General features: G+C 46.8%; 1 protein-coding gene across 6 annotated transcripts in view; it reads right to left on the bottom strand.

Annotated features, from left to right (window-relative positions):
- The window catches only part of ADA2 (adenosine deaminase 2), a 51,595-nt gene extending 37,109 nt beyond the window's left edge, over nt 1-14,486 (bottom strand). For 5 of the 6 annotated variants that reach the window (XR_013399657.1, XR_013399658.1, XR_013399659.1 and 2 more), the window contains exon 1: nt 12,019-12,071. The gene's annotated coding sequence lies outside the window, so the exon portion shown is untranslated. Of the gene's footprint in view, nt 1-12,018; nt 12,072-14,348 lie in introns of those variants that run through there. The other variant, XM_077950989.1, reaches the window with a different exon arrangement.
- Nucleotides 14,487-16,023: the final 1,537 nt, after the last annotated feature.

The raw sequence follows: 16,023 nt of genomic DNA, 5'->3' as shown, positions 1-16,023 counted from the left end.
CTTGAATTGCTTGGGAGGCAGAGGTTAGAGTAAGCTGAGATCGCCCCACTGCACTCCAGCCTGGGTGACAGAACAAGACTCAATGTCAAATAAATAAATTAATTAATTAATTAAAAATAAGACCAGGTGCTGGCACAGCAGGTGGATTGCTTAAGCCCAGGGGTTCAAGACCATTCTCAGCAACATGTTGAAACTCCATCTCTACAAAAGATACAAAAATTAGCTGGGCATGGTGGTGCACACCTGTAGTCCCAGCTACTGGGGAGGCTGATGTGGGAAGTTCACCTGAGCCTGGGAGATCGAGGATGCAATGAGCCAAGATTGCGCCACTGCAATCCAACCTGGGTAACGTAGTGATATCCTCTGCAATAAATAAATGAATTGGCCAGGCGCGGTGGCTCACTCCTGTAATCCCAGCACTTTGAGAGGCCAAGGCGAGTGGATCACGAGGTCAAGAGATCGAGACCATCCTGGCCAACATGGTGAAACCCCGTCTCTACTGAAAATACAAAAATTAGCCGGGAATGGTGGCGGGTGCCTGTAGTCCCAGCTACTTGGGAGGCTGAGGCAGGAGAAGTGCTTGAATCCGGGTCGCAGAGCTTGCAGTGAGCTGAGATCGCGCCACTGTACTCCAGCCTGCCAACAGAGTGAGACTCTGTCTCAAAAAAAAGAAAATTAATTAATTAATTAATTAAATAGCAAAGAAACAATTAACAGAATGAAGAGACAACCTATCTTTTTCTTTTCTTTTCTTTTCTTTTCCTTTTTTGTGGGGGGACAGAGTTTCACACTTGTCACCCAGGCTGGAGTACAGTGGTGTGATCTCGGCTCACCATAACCTCCCCCTCCCAGGTTCAAGTGATTCTCCTGCCTCAGCCTCCTGAGTAGCCTCAGACTCCTAAAGTACTGTCATTACTGATGTGAGCCACCGTGCCCAGCCTTTTCTTGGCTCACTGCAACCTCCGTCTCCTGGGTCCAAGCAATTCTTCTGCCTGAGCCTCCCAAGTAGCTGGGACTACAGGCATGTGCCACCAGGCCCAGCTAATTTTTTTGTATTTTTAGTAGAGACGGAGTTTCACCATGTTGGGCAGGCTGGTCTTGAACTCCTGACCTCAGGTGATCCACCTGCCTCGGCCTCCCAAAGTGCTGGGATTACAGGCATGAGCCACCATGCCCAGCCAATCTCTTGAATAGGAGAAAATATTTAAAAATTAGTTATCTGATGGGGAGCTAATATCCAGACTATACAAGGAAATCAAACAACTCAACAAGAAAAGAACAAATTATCTCACTTAAAAAATGGCCAAAGACGGCCGGGCGCGGTGGCTCACGCCTGTAATCCCAGCACTTTGGGAGGCCGAGGCGGGCGGATCACAAGGTCAGGAGATCGAGACCACGGTGAAACCCCGTCTCTACTAAAAATTACAAAAAATTAGCCGGGCACGGTTGTGGGCGCCTGTAGTCCCAGCTACTCGGGAGGCTGAGGCAGGAGAATGGCGTGAACCCGGGAGGCGGAGCTTGCAGGGAGCCGAGATCGCGCCACTGCACTCCAGCCTGGGCTGGGCGACAGAGCGAGACTCCGTCTCAAAAAAAAAAAAAAAAAAAAAAAAAAAAATGGCCAAAGACATACAAAATGGCCAATAGGTCTATGCATAAATGCCCCCACTTTTTTCTCTGCTTTGCTTTCTTTTTTTTTTTTTTTCCTGGAGACAGGTTCTTACTCTGTTGCCCAGGCTGGAGTGCAGTAGCGTGAGTCCACCTGGTTGGCGTTCACAGCTCACAGCAGCCACGACCCCCCGGTTTCAAGGAATCCTCCTACCCTGGCCTCCTAAGTGTGGTACCGCTACACCCAGCTAATTTTTTTTTCTTTTCTGTAGAGACAGGCTCTCACTATGCTGCTGGAGCTGGTCTCAAACTCCTGGGTTCAAGCGATCCTCCTGCCTCCACCTCCTGACATTAAGGGATTACAGGTCTGAGCCACCAGGCCCAGCCAACATTTTTCTAATCATTGGGGAAATGCAAATCAAAACTACAATGAGATCATCCCAACCCATCTCGAAAAATGACTATTACTTAAAAGACAAAAAATAACAGATGCTGGTGAGGATGTAGAGAAAAGGAGGTCCTATACACCACTGGTGGGAGCGTAAACTAGTACAGCCACTATGGAAGACAGTATGGATATTTCTCGAAAAACTAAAAATAGAACTACCACACGATCAGCCGGGCATGGTGGCTCACACCTGTAATCCCAGCACTTTGGAAGGCTGAGGTGGGTGGATCACCCAAGGTCGGGAGTTCGAGACCAGCCTGACCAACAAGGTGAAACCCTGTCTCTACTAAAAATACAAAAAAATTAGCCATGCATGGTGGCCGGCACCTGTAGTCCCAGCTACTTGGGAGGCTGAGGCAGGAGAATTGCTTGAACCTGGGAGGCAGAGGTTGCAGTAAGCTGAAATCGCGCCACTGTACTTTAGCCTGGGCTGGACAGAGCAAGACTCTGTCTCAAAAAAAAAAAGAAAGAAAAAAAGAACTACCATAACATCCAGCAATCCCATTACTGGGTATCTATCCAAAGGAAAGGAAATCAGTATGTCAAAGGGATACCTGTACTCGGAGGTTTATTGCAGCACTATTCACAATAGCAAAGATATGGAAATAACTCAAGTGTCCACCAACAGACAATGGATAAAGAAAACGTGGCAAGTCCATCTGCCAAAGCACCGGGGAGTGTCATGGAGGCCTACGAGCTGGTCCAAAAAGGACTCCTAAAGCCAAAAGGCGTTGCAGAGCTCAGAGTGACCAAGCGGAAGAAGAAAAAGCAGGACAAAGACAAAGCAAAACTCCTGGAAGCAATGGGAATGAGCACAAAGAACGAGGAGGAGAAGCGGCACAGCCTGGACAAGCGGACCCTGGCCCGGGTGGCCTTTGAGAAAATGCAGGAGAAGCGGCAACAGAAAGGATCCTCAAGAAAGCATCCAGGCCAAGCGCGGTTGCTCACATCTGTAATCCCAGCACTTCAGGAGGCCAAGGCAGGCAGATCACCTGGGGTCAGGAGTTCAAGACCAGTCTGGCCAACATGGTGAAACCCCGTCTCTACTAAAAATGCAAAAATTTAGCTGGGCGTGGTGGCGTGTGCCTGTAATTCCAGCTACTCAGGAGGCTGAGGCAGGAGAATCACTTGAATCCAGGAGGCAGAGATTGCAGTGAGCCAAGATTGTTCCATTGCACTCCAGCCTGAGCAACAAGAGCGAAACTCCGTCTCAAAAAAAGAAAGAAGGAAGGAAGGAAGGAAGGAAGGAAGGAAGGAAGGAAAGAAGAGAGAAAGAGAGAAAGAGAGGGAGAAAGAAAAGAAAGAAAGAAAAGAAAGAGAGAAAGGAAAGAAAGAAAGAAAGAAAAGAAAGAAAGAAAAAGAAAAAGAAAGAGAAAGAAAGAAAAAAAGAAAGAAAGAAAGAAAAAAAGGAAGAAAGAAAGAAAGAGAAAGAAAGAAAGAAAGAAAGAAAGAAAGAAAGAAAGAAAGAAAGAAAGAAAGAAAGAAAGAAAGAAAGAAAAAGAAAGAGAGAGAAAAGAAAAGAGAAAGAATCCAAAACGCCAACAGACACCTGGACACACTCACGGAGCATTACATTCCTGAGTCAGCTGGACGAAGTAGCCGCCTGCCCCCAGTAGAGAGCAGCATCGAGGGCTGGCAAAAGGCCACGCAGGGGTTGTGTGTGTTTTCCTTTGGTATATTCTAGAAACATGGCTTCACACACACCCTCGCATCTTCTGCTACAAACTACTTTTCGAAGCTGAGTACCCTCATTCTGGAACTTGATTAAAGTAAAATTGTCCTTGTACTCAGTTTAGGTTTCTTGGCAACATATAGAAGATACACCCTTTTAGTTCGGATGGAAAGTTTCTAAGTTTATCTGGAGGTAAAGCCCATTTCTGTGTCCGTACCATGTAAAAATGTTTTTCTCCCTGAGTTGCCTCTAACGCTCTGAGGCCAGCCAGCTGTCTTCTCCTGGATGAGATGGACACCAGAGGATAAGGAGCTAATGCCAGGGTGGCCCGCAGTATGCAGAGCCCCACAGGACCCATTGTGGGTGCCCCTCCAAGCTTCCTCTAGCTTGGGGCCTATGCTGTTCCTGCAGGCCCCAGGGAAGCCACTTGCAACTCTGTGGCCTTCAGACTTCCTCCTCAGCCACCTGGCCACTGAGACAGCACAGCCTGGGTGGCAGAACAGCCACCTAAGGCAAGAATGGAACGGACACACCTTGTTCCTTTCTGAGCCCATTCCTCAAAACCCTCCTTCCAGGTACTTCTAATGGGTATTCCCATGGCAGACATTGCTAATGGATCACAGCATTCTTTGAAATGGAGCCCAGATACAGCCTGTCTCTCAATCCTCAGCTGGGGGCTCCTAGCGGCCTCTTGTATTTATTCAGAGCTGACACATCACACGGAGCCTGTTTGGCATTCGTACCCTAAGGACGCCTCAGGGGTGACAGGACCAGGGCAGAGCCCCCGTACAAACAGACATGGGTGCGGTCAAATGGGAGGGCCCAGGCATCCGTCTTGGAGGGTTGGAATTTTGTAGGGCCTGTGTGTCCTGGTTGAGGATCAAACTGCATATGCTATTGGGAGAAACGATCTCTGTTGACATACATATTGAAAGAATAACGAAGGCAGAAGAGAAAAACCAAGTGTGGAATTTGGGATTCTCCCCTGTAAATTACACAATAAAGCAAAAGCCAGTTTTTTAAAAAAAGAAAGAAAATGTGGCATATATACACAATGGAATACTACTCAGCCGTTAAAAATGAAATCACGTCATTTCCACCAACATGCACGGAACTAGAAGACATAATGTTAAATGAAATAAGCCAGACACAGAAGGACAAACACCGTATGTTCCCACTCATATGTGAGAGCTAAGAAAGTTGATCCCATAGACATAGAGAATAGAAAGATAGACACCGGAGACTATGAAGGGTTGAGGTAGATGCAGGGGATGAAGAGAAGTTGGTTATGGGTACAAATAGACAGGAACTTCAAGAGGCCGAGGCAGGAGGATCACTTGAGCCTAGAAGTTGAAGACTGGCCTGGGCAATGAAGCAAGACCCCATCTCTACAAAAACTTTAAAAATTATCGGCCGGGCACAGTGGCTCACACCTGTAATCCCAGCACTTTGGGAGGCCGAGGCAGGCAGATCACGAGGTCAGGAGTTTAAGACCAGCCTGACCAACATGATGAAACCCCGTCTCTACTAAAAATACAAAAATTAGCCAGGCATAGTGGCGTGAACCTGTAATCCCAGCAACTCAGGAGGCTGAGGCAGGAGAATCGCTTGAACTCGGGAGGCAGAGGTTGCAGTGAGCTGAGATCACACCACTGCACTCCAACCTGGGTGAAAAGGCGAGACTTCATCTCAAAATAAATAAATAAATAAATAAAATAATAATAATAAAAATTATCCATGTGTGGTGGTGCACACCTGTACTCCCAGCTACTCAGCAGGCTGAGGTGGGAGGATCGCTTGAGTCTGGGAGGTCAAGGCTGCAGTAAGCGGTGGTGGTGCCATTGCACTCCTGCCTGGGTGACAGAGTGAGACCTATCTGCCCCACTCCCAGGAAAAAAAAAACAAAAACCTACAGTTAGATAGAAGAAATGACTTCGAATGTTTTGTAGTAGACTAGGGTGACTATACTTAGTGACAATATTATGTATATTTCAAAGTAACTAAGACCGGGCATGGTGGCTCATGCCTGCAATCCCAGCACTTTGGGAGGCCGAGGCAGGTGGATCACGAGGTCAGGAGTTCAAGACCAGCCTGGCCAACATGGAGAAACCCTGTCTCTACTAAAAACACAAAAACTAGCCAGGCATAGTGTGCCTGTAATCCCAGCTACTCGGGAGGCTGAGGCAGGAGACTTGCTTGAACCCAGGAGGCAGAGGTTGCAGTAAGCCAGGATTGCGCCACTGTGCTCCAGCCTGGCAACAGAGTGAGACTCCATCTCAAAACAAAACAAAACAAAACAAAAAACAACAACAAAATATATATATATATAGAGAGAGAGAGAGAGACTCATATAAAATGGATTAAAGTTAAAATAAATAAATAAATAAATAACAAATATAACCAGAGAGCACAAGAGCATAAGACATTTGAAGAAAGGCTTCAACCTGAGAAAGAAACCAAAAGAAAACGCACAGAGATAAGGAACCGAGAGGAAATAAAGCAACACGGGAACTAAAAGAAAAATCTGAAACAACTGTAATTAACATCCTTAAACACATAAAACATTGTGTGTGTAAAACAGGAATAGGAGGTGATAAAAAAAAATAGAGAATTAGAAAGAACTTTCAGAAATTAAAAATAGGAAAGCCGAATGTTTAAAAATTTACTAGCAACATTAAAAATGAAGTTAAAGAAAATATTTTTAAAAATAAAGCAAAATAGGAGAAAAGAAAATGAGATGATTATTGGTTGAGGAAATCCAACACCCAAATAACAGACATTTCAGAAGGAAAAAAATAATAATAATAACAGGTGAAGGAAATAAGCAAATAAAGAATACAAGAAATTGCCCCAGAACCGACAGTCTCTATTGAGTACCTTGCACAGCACAGTCATTCATTCAGTGGCCACACCAAGGTACAGCATCTTGGTATTTCAGAGCATTAGCATTAGAAAGGATTATCAGGGCCGGGCGCGGTGGCTCAAGCCTGTAATCCCAGCACTTTGGGAGGCCGAGACGGGTGGATCACGAGGTCAGGAGATCAAGACCATCCTGGCTAACAGGGTGAAACCCCGTCTCTACTAAAAAATATAAAAAACTAGCCGGGCAAGGTGGCAGGCGCCTGTAGTCCCAGCTACTCGGGAGGCTGAGGCAGGAGAATGGCGTAAACCCAGGAGGTGGAGCTTGCAGTGAGCTGAGATCAGGCCACTGCACTCCAGCCTGGGCGACAGAGCGAGACCCCGTCTCAAAAAAAAAAAAAAAAAAAAAGAAAGGATTATCAAAACTTCCAGAGAGGCCGGGCGCGGTGGCTCAAGCCTGTAATCCCAGCACTTTGGGAGGCCGAGATGGGCGGATCACAAGGTCAGGAGATCGAGACCATCCTGGCTAACACGGTGAAACCCCGTCTCTACTAAAAAATAAAAAAAAAAAAAACTAGCCGGGCGAGGTGGCGGGCGCCTGTAGTCCCAGCTACTCGGGAGGCTGAGGCAGGAGAATGGCGGGAACCCGGGAGGCGGAGCTTGCAGTGAGCTGAGATCCGGCCACAGCACTCCAGCCTGGGTGACAGAGCAAGACTCCGTCTCAAAAAAAAAAAACTTCCAGAGAGCAGCCAGTGCAGGGCGGCAAACAGCAGGGACTGAAGGAAGGAAATGTATTCAGCGTCTCCCTACAAAAGGCTCTATGCTGCTCCTTTACCTGGGTTATCTATTTGAATTACATTTAAGAAGGGGCAGTGGCTTACACCTATAATCACAGCACTATAGGAGGCTGAAGTGGGCAGATCACTGGTGCCCAGGAGTTCGATACCAGCCTGGGCAACATAGCAAAACCAAAATACAAAAATCAGCTAGGCGTGGTAGATTGAACCTGTAGTCCCAGCTACTCATGAGGCTGAGGCATGAGAAGGTCCTGAACCTGGGAGGTGGAGGTTTCAGTGAGCCTAGACTGCACCATTGCACTCCAGCCTGGGCAACAGAGCAAGACTCTGTCTCGAAAATAAATACTTAAATAAAATTTTTAAAATGAAAATAAAAGAATTGTTTCTATAAGGAGTAAGGAAAGGATCCAGTTTTGGCTTTCTACTTATGGCTAGCCAATTTTCCCAGCACCATTTATTAAATAGGGAATCCTTTCCCCATTTCTTGTTTCTCTCAGGTTTGTCGAAGATCAGATGGCTGTAGATGTGTGGTATTATTTCTGAGGATTCTGTTCTGTTCCATTGGTCTATATCTCTGTTTTGGTACCAGTACCATGCTGTTTTGGTTACTGTAGCCTTGTAGTATAGTTTGAAGTCAGGTAGCGTGATGCCTCCAGCTTTGTTCTTTTGACTTAGGATTGTCTTGGAGATACGGGCTCTTTTTTTCCTTACTCCTTATATGAAAATTAATTCAAGATGGATTAGAGACTTAAATGTTAGACCTAATACCATAAAAACCCTAGAAGAAAACCTAGGTAGTACCATTCAGGACATAGGCATGGGAAAAGACTTCATGTCTAAAACACCAAAAGCAATGGCAGCAAAAGCCAAAATTGACAAATGGGATCTAATTAAACTAAAGAGCTTCTGCACAGCAAAAGAAACTACCATCAGAGTGAACAGGCAACCTACAGAATGGGAGAAAATTTTTGCAATCTACTCATCTGACAAAGGGCTAATATCCAGAACCTACAAAGAACTCAAACAAATTTACAAGAAAAAAACAAACAACCCCATCAAAAAGTGGGCAAAGGATATGAACAGACATTTCTCAAAAGAAGACATTCATACAGCCAACAGACACATGAAAAAATGCTCATTATCACTGGCCATCAGAGAAATGCAAATCAAAACCACAATGAGATACCATCTCACACCAGTTAAAATGGCGATCATTAAAAAGTCAGGAAACAACAGGTGCTGGAGAGGATGTGGAGAAATAGGAACACTTTTACACTGTTGGTGGGATTGTAAACTAGTTCAACCATTATGGAAAACAGTATGGCGATTCCTCAAGGATCTAGAACTAGATGTACCATATGACCCAGCCATCCCATTACTGGGTATATACCCAAAGGATTATAAATCATGCTGCTATAAAGACACATGCACACGTATGTTTATTGCGGCACTATTCACAATAGCAAAGACTTGGAATCAACCCAAATGTCCATCAGTGACAGACTGGATTAAGAAAATGTGGCACATATACACCATAGAATACTATGCAGCCATAAAAAAGGATGAGTTTGTGTCCTTTGTAGGGACATGGATGCAGCTGGAAATCATCATTCTTTTTTTTTTTTTTTTTTTGAGACGGAGTCTTGCTCTGTCGCCCAGGCTGGAGTGCAGTGGCCGGATCTCAGCTCACTGCAAGCTCCGCCTCCCAGGTTTACGCCATTCTCCTGCCTCAGCCTCCCGAGTAGCTGGGACTACAGACGCCCGCCACCTTGCCCGGCTAGTTTTTTGTATTTTTTAGTAGAGACGGGGTTTCACCCTGTTAGCCAGGATGGTCTCGATCTCCTGACCTCGTGATCCGCCCGTCTTGGCCTCCCAAAGTGCTGGGATTACAGGCTTGAGCCACCGCGCCCGGCGGAAACCATCATTCTTTGCAAACTATCACAAGAACAGAAAACCAAACACTGCATGTTCTCACTCATAGGTGGGAGCTGAACAATGAGATCACTTGGTCTCGGGAAGGGGAACATCACACACCGGAGCCTATCATGGGGAGGGGGGCTGGGGGAGGGATTGCATTGGGAGTTATACCTGATGTAAATGACGAGTTGATGGGTGCTGACAAGTTGATGGGTGCAGCACACCAACATGGCACAAGTATACATATGTAACAAACCTGCACGTTATGCACATGTGCCCTATAACTTAAAGTATAATAATAATAATAAATAAATAAATAAATAAACGTAAAAAAAAAAAAAAGAATTGTTTCTATACACTTGAAAGTATGATACAGCATACTGGAACATGTCAAGACTATAAATTAGGAGACCTCAGGAACAGCCTCAAATTAGTGTCAGTCTAACTGTGCAACCTTGGGCAAATCACTAATGTCTCCGGATCTCAGTGTCCTCGCCTACAAAAAAGGTAACTTGGACAAGATCAGTAGTTTTCAAAGTGCAATTTGCATATTATCAGTGGCACAAGATACAATCTTAGGTGGCTCACAAATGGATAGGGGTTATTTTGACAGATATGCAATTTTAAAACATTTATTAGCACATGAAACCCATGATATCATAAGTGTTATTGTTTTTGTTGAAAATTTTTTAAGTTAAAGAAAAATACGGCCAGGTGCGGTGGCTCACGCCTGTAATCCCAGCACTTTGGGAGGCCGAGACGGGCGGATCACAAGGTCAGGAGATCAAGACCATCCTGGCTAACACGGTGAAACCCCGTCTCTACTAAAAATGCAAAAAATTAGCAGGGCGTGGTGGTGGGCACCTGTAGTCCCAGCTACTCGGGAGGCTGAGGCAGAAGAATGGCGTGAACCCGGGAGGCGGAGCTTGTAGTGAGCCGAGATCGCGCCACTGCACTCCAGCCTGGGTGACAGAGCAAAGACTCCATCTCAAAAAAAAAAAAAAAAAAATTAAGTAAATAGAGGTGCTGAAAGGATATGACAAAAATGGAAAGTTTGCTGCTCATTAAATCGTTTTAATATCCAAGACTTTTTCCAGCTCAGTTATTCTTTTTTTTTTTTTTTTTTTTTTTTTTTTTTTTGAGACGGAGTCTCACTCTGTCGCCCAGGCTGGAGTGCAGTGGCCGGATCTCAGCTCACTGCAAGCTCCGCCTCCCGGGTTCACGCCATTCTCCTGCCTCAGCCTCCCGAGTAGCTGGGACTACAGGCGCCCGCCGCCTCGCCCGGCTAATTTTTTGTATTTTTTAGTAGAGACGGGGTTTCACCATGTTAGCCAGGATGGTCTAGATCTCCTGACCTCGTGATCCGCCCGTCTCGGCCTCCCAAAGTGCTGGGATTACAGGCTTGAGCCACCGCGCCCGGCCTCCAGCTCAGTTATTCTATAGTATATCAGATAGCAAAGAAAATTTTAAGAATGAACTAGGATCAGCAATATGCAGTTATGGTAGAAGCTGTACCCCCAAAATCAGAGTGCTGGACTTCAGAAGAATACCTTTAACTTCATTAAGTCCTTGACTCTCTTTTTTGACCACAGCGTTTGCCTGCTACTGAAATCTCTAGGGCAGGAGCATGGTGACTTCTACGTCACCATCCAACCTACCCCATGCAGCATTCTCCATCGACAGCCCTGCCCCTTGTCCCTGTCTCCCTGGTGACACATAACAAAGGCCATCAAGCTCCCAAATCTTCAACTCCATCCTCTCCAAGAAGGACCCCAAAAGCATTTGTGTCCCAGCAACTGTGAACTTTTCCAGGTTGCCAGACAGAAATTTATCTAATGCTGGTCAAGACCCACCTGGTTGAATACTAGAAAAAACAATCCCTGTTCACAATTTATTGCTATATCTACTTCATCTATCTTCTCTCCTCCACAAATTTCTCCTTTTTCTTTTTTTTTTTTTTTTTTTTTTTTGGAGATGGAGTCTTGCTCTGTTGCCCAGGCTGGAGTGCAATGGCAGGATCTCAGCTCACTGCAACCTCTGCCTTGTGGGTTCAAACGATTCTCCTGCTTCAGCCTCCTGAGTAGCTAGGATTACAGGCGCCCGCCACCACACCTGGCTAATTTTTGTATTTTTGGTAGAGACGGGGTTTCACCATGCTGGCCAGCCTTTCTTTTACTTTTAAAAGAGGAGGCATGAAAACTTCACAAAGTAGTTTGCTTCCAGACTAAGAAGAAGGGAGGCTGGGCGTGGTGGCTTATGCCTATAATCCCAACACTTTGGGAGGCTGAGGCGGGCGGATCACCTGAGGTCAGTAGTTCAAGACCAGCCTGGCCAACATGGTGAAACCCCGTCTCTACTAAAAATACAAGAATTAGCCGGGCGTGGTGGCACACGCCTATAATCACAGCTATTAGGGAGGCTGAGGCACAAGGATCGCTTGAACTCAAGAGGCAGAAGTTGCAGTGAACCGAGACCGTGTCCCTGCACTCTAGCCTGGGTGACAGAGTGGAGGCCACATGCATCTGTGGTCCTGAGAAAACACCCTTGGGCCCATTTTCAAAAGCCTGCTGGGGAGAAAGCCTGTTACTCCTCCACTGAGAGTCTCAGACCCATCTCAGATGGGGACAGGGAAAGGCGCAGGTGAACCAAGCCCAAATCCCAGACTTCCCAGCTACCTCCTGAACCTCATCAGCCCAGAGCTCCCAAAGGACCCCAGTTACCTCAGAACAGCTCCAGAAACTGACGGCTGTTTGCTTAGTGCCCCAGCATCTGTGCAGAGCACCAGAAAAGCTCACCAACTGCTTCAGTTCCTGTCTGGGTAGGTTTTACTTCCCTCCAGTGTGCACCCGGGATCCGAGGACAGGCAGGGGAGAGGGGCTCTGCAGCGCTGAGGCAGCCGGAGTGGCAAGTGTGTGGTTTACATGCATGCTTGCTGTGTGCATTTGAGTTTGATGTGGGGGACTTGTGTGCATGCTCATGCGGGTGTTTGTGTGTTCGTGTGTGTTTCAGTTTATGTGCATGTGGTTTTTTTTTTTTTTTTTGTAGACAGAGTTTCACTCTTGTTGCCCAAGCTGGAGTGCAATGGCGCAATCTCAGTTTACTGCAACCTCCGCCTCCCGGATTCAAGCAATTCTCCTGCCTCAGCGTCCTGAGTAGCTGGGATTGCAGGTGTGTGCCACCATGCCCCACTGATTTTTTTGTATTTTTAATAGAAATAGGGTTTCACCATGTTGGCCAGGCTGGTCTCGAACTCCTGACCTCAGGTGATCCGCCCAGCTCGGCCTCCCAAAGTGCTGGGATTACAGGCATGAGCCACCATGCCCAGTGCCATGTGGGTTTGTGTTAGAAGGAGAGTGTGTGTGTGTGTTTGTGTGTGCTGTGTCTTTGAAAGGTCCACAACATATTAGTTTTAGAAACAAGCACTGCAAGAGGCACTCCAAAATCTGTTCCTGAACTCTGGGAAGTTCTTCTTCAAAATGTGATTGTGGACTGTCGGGCAACCCACTAGACAGAGGATAAAAAGTAGCTATCATAAAATACATGTTTTAGTGGGGGAATCAGGGATGTGACAGGACAGTAGAGGGGGTAGTACGTGGGAGACAAGAGCTGGGTCGTGAAAAGGACCAGCAAGAGCAACGCTCCGAGGGACAAGTGGAGCAGACAAGGCTCCTGTGCCCAGGACGGTCAGAATCAGACCTTGCTTTGTACCTAGCCTTAGCACTCTAGCAGTGGGGCCTTGACCAAGTTGTTTCAACTCTCTATACTTCAGTTTCCTCATCTGAAAATGTGGATAATATTGTCAGAGGGTCCATTGTGAGAATTAAAGGAAGAACACATGCAAAGTACCTGCCACATAGTAAGCTCTTGATAAATATTAGCCGTGACTATTCTTAGAAGTAACTATTGGGATGCGTCATCCAGGCCAATTAGAAATGCAGACATGGGAGGCTACACCAGGGACTTCCGTGATACACGCATGGTCTAAAGACTCGATTGCACCCTACTCCTCCCCAGTCCCACTCAGATCTACCCCCAGACCCCAAATCTACCCTCCAAAGCCCACAGCACTTTCAGTTCTGCAGCTCCCATACATCTGGAGCCTTGGTGCTCCTTTTTGTCATTTTCTCCAAAAAGTACCAGGGTCATTCATCTAATAAACAGGAAGAAATCCGAAAGTAAAAACACAGAGGGGTCAAGGATTCCCTCATCAAGAGTTCAAGACTAGGCCGGGCTCAGTGGTGCATGCCTGTAATCCCAGCACTTTGGGAGGCTGAGGCGGGTGGATCACAACATAAGGAGTTCGAGACCAGCCTCTACTACAATACAAAAATTAGGTGTGGTGGCGTGCACCCGTAATCCCAGCTACTCAGGAGGCCGAGGCAGGAGAATTGCTTGAACCCGGGAGGCGGAGGTTGCAGTGAGCTGAGATTGCACCACTGCACTCCAGCCTGGATGACAGAGTGAGACTTTGTCTCAAAAAAAGTTTAACACTAATTTTTTGAAAGTCAGAGGAAGTAGAATGTACCACAAGTAATAAGGAGAAACAAGATTGATTTCAGTGCTGCACAAAGGGCAAACCACCAATTCTGAAAGCAAATCACGTGAAGGGTTTTTTTGGGTTTTTTTTTAATACTTTAAGTTCTAGGGTACCTGTGCACAACATGCAGGTTTGATACCTAGGTATACATGTGCCATGTTGGTTTGCTGCACCCATGAACTCATCATTTACATTAGGTATTTCTCCTAATGCTTCCCCCCCCAACCCCCCAGCCCCCAACAGGCCCCAGTGTGTGATGTTCCTCTTGAAGGGTTTTTTTAAATACCAGATCAAAGCTAAAGATCAAGCTTTTCTTTCAAAACGCTTTGGCTAAAAGTAGGAGCTAATTTTCACATCTGCGAAGGTGGCTGAAGGACTCCAAGTCACGCCTTGGCAAGGGTGTGGCAGCTGGCTGAGGACTGCAGGTCCTTGTCAGGTGGAACCTGCTGGGTTCTGGGGAGTGGAGACTCAGATCTTGAGGTGGAAGCACAGACACGAGCTGGGCACACTTACCTGGATGTGGGGTTGGGAACGGTGAATCAGAGCCCAGTTAGATCCCGGAGGCCGGCAGCAGGCTCTGCAGAGGTGCAAGGGCACCTCATTCAGAACTCATTTCTTGGCCCTCTGTGACTAAAACCAGCTCCAAGCAGGACTTTTTATGGCTGGAGTTGCCTCCAAAGGGGCGTTGGCCTCCACTCAGGTGTGACTCTGAGCGTTGCCTAGCTGAAAAGGTGTGACGACAGGGAGCACACGTGAGGCCATTCGGGAAGAATATTTTGCCAAGTGCAGAGGCCGTAAAAATGTGGAACAGGGCTCTGTTTTTTACGCTGTATTGAAAATGATCATCAGGGCCGGGCGTGGTGGCTCAAGCCTGTAATCGCAGCACTTTGGGAGGCCGAGACGGGCGGATCACGAGGTCAGGAGATCGAGACCATCCTGGCTAACACGGTGAAACCCCGTCTCTACTAAAAAATACCAAAAAAAAAACAACTAGCCGGGCGCGGTGGCAGGCGCCTGTAGTCCCAGCTACTCGGGAGGCTGAGGCAGGAGAATGGCGTAAATCCGGGAGACGGAGCTTGCAGTGAGCTGAGATCCGGCCACTGCACTCCAGCCTGGGCAACAGAGCAGGACTCCGTCTCAAAAAAGAAAAAAAGAAAATGATCATCAGAAGCAGAAACTGGGCTTGTGTTCAGAACCTGAAAATCTGCAGGGCGGAAAAAGAGGACAAAGGCATCTTTTAGGGACTACAAAACTAAACCTCAACAGAAAGATGCCTGAAGAGACAGGTGGATTATGACCTCAGAATTGGAGATAGGAGACGTTTTCAGAATTAAAGATCATCTACGGGCCGGGCGCGGTGGCTCAAGCCTGTAATCCCAGCACTTTGGGAGGCCGAGACGGGCGGATCATGAGGTCAGGAGATCGAGACCATCCTGGCTAACACGGTGAAACCCCGTCTCTACTAAAAAGTACAAAAAACTAGCCGGGCGAGGAGGCGAGCGACTGTAGTCCCAGCTACTCGGGAGGCTGAGCCAGGAGAATGGCGTAAACCCGGGAGGCGGAGCTTGCAGTGAGCAGAGATCCGGCCACCGCACCCCAGCCTGGGTGACAGAGCGAGACTCCGTCTCAAAAAAAAAAAAAAAAAAAAGATCATCTACGGCTACACAAACATTTGAGAGGTATTTTCATTTAAACATCCCTTTCTTCCCACCAATATCACGAATTATATGCTATGCACAACCTATAACAGAGTATAGCAGAGTTGCCAATGGTTTAAAGTGCTGCATATATGATTGTTATATAAGGTAAATAAGATTCTTTGACCCCCAGAGTTAAGAAAATGGAAATAATAATTGCTAAGGCATATTAAGAATTATATATGTGGCCGGGCGTGGTGGCTCACTCCTGTAATCCCAGCACTTTGGGAGGCCGAGGCAGGTGGATCACCTGAGGTCAGGAGTTTGCGACCAGCCTGACCCACATGGAGAAACCCCGTCCCTACTAAAAATACAAAATAAGCCAGGCATGGGGGTGCATGCCTGTAATCCCAGCTACTTGGGAGGCTGAGGCAGGAGAACCGCTTCAACCCGGGAGGCGGAGGTTGTGGTGAGCCGAGATCGTGCCATTGCACTCCAGCGTGGGCAACAGAGCGAAACTCTGTCTCAAAATAAATAAATAAATATATATA

This window comes from Macaca mulatta, chromosome 10 (genome assembly GCF_049350105.2).
Source record: "Macaca mulatta isolate MMU2019108-1 chromosome 10, T2T-MMU8v2.0, whole genome shotgun sequence".
Classification (NCBI taxonomy): domain Eukaryota; kingdom Metazoa; phylum Chordata; class Mammalia; order Primates; family Cercopithecidae; genus Macaca; species Macaca mulatta.
The sequence above is the reverse complement of the archived record's forward strand: the minus strand, read 5'-3'. Positions and strand labels throughout refer to the sequence as shown.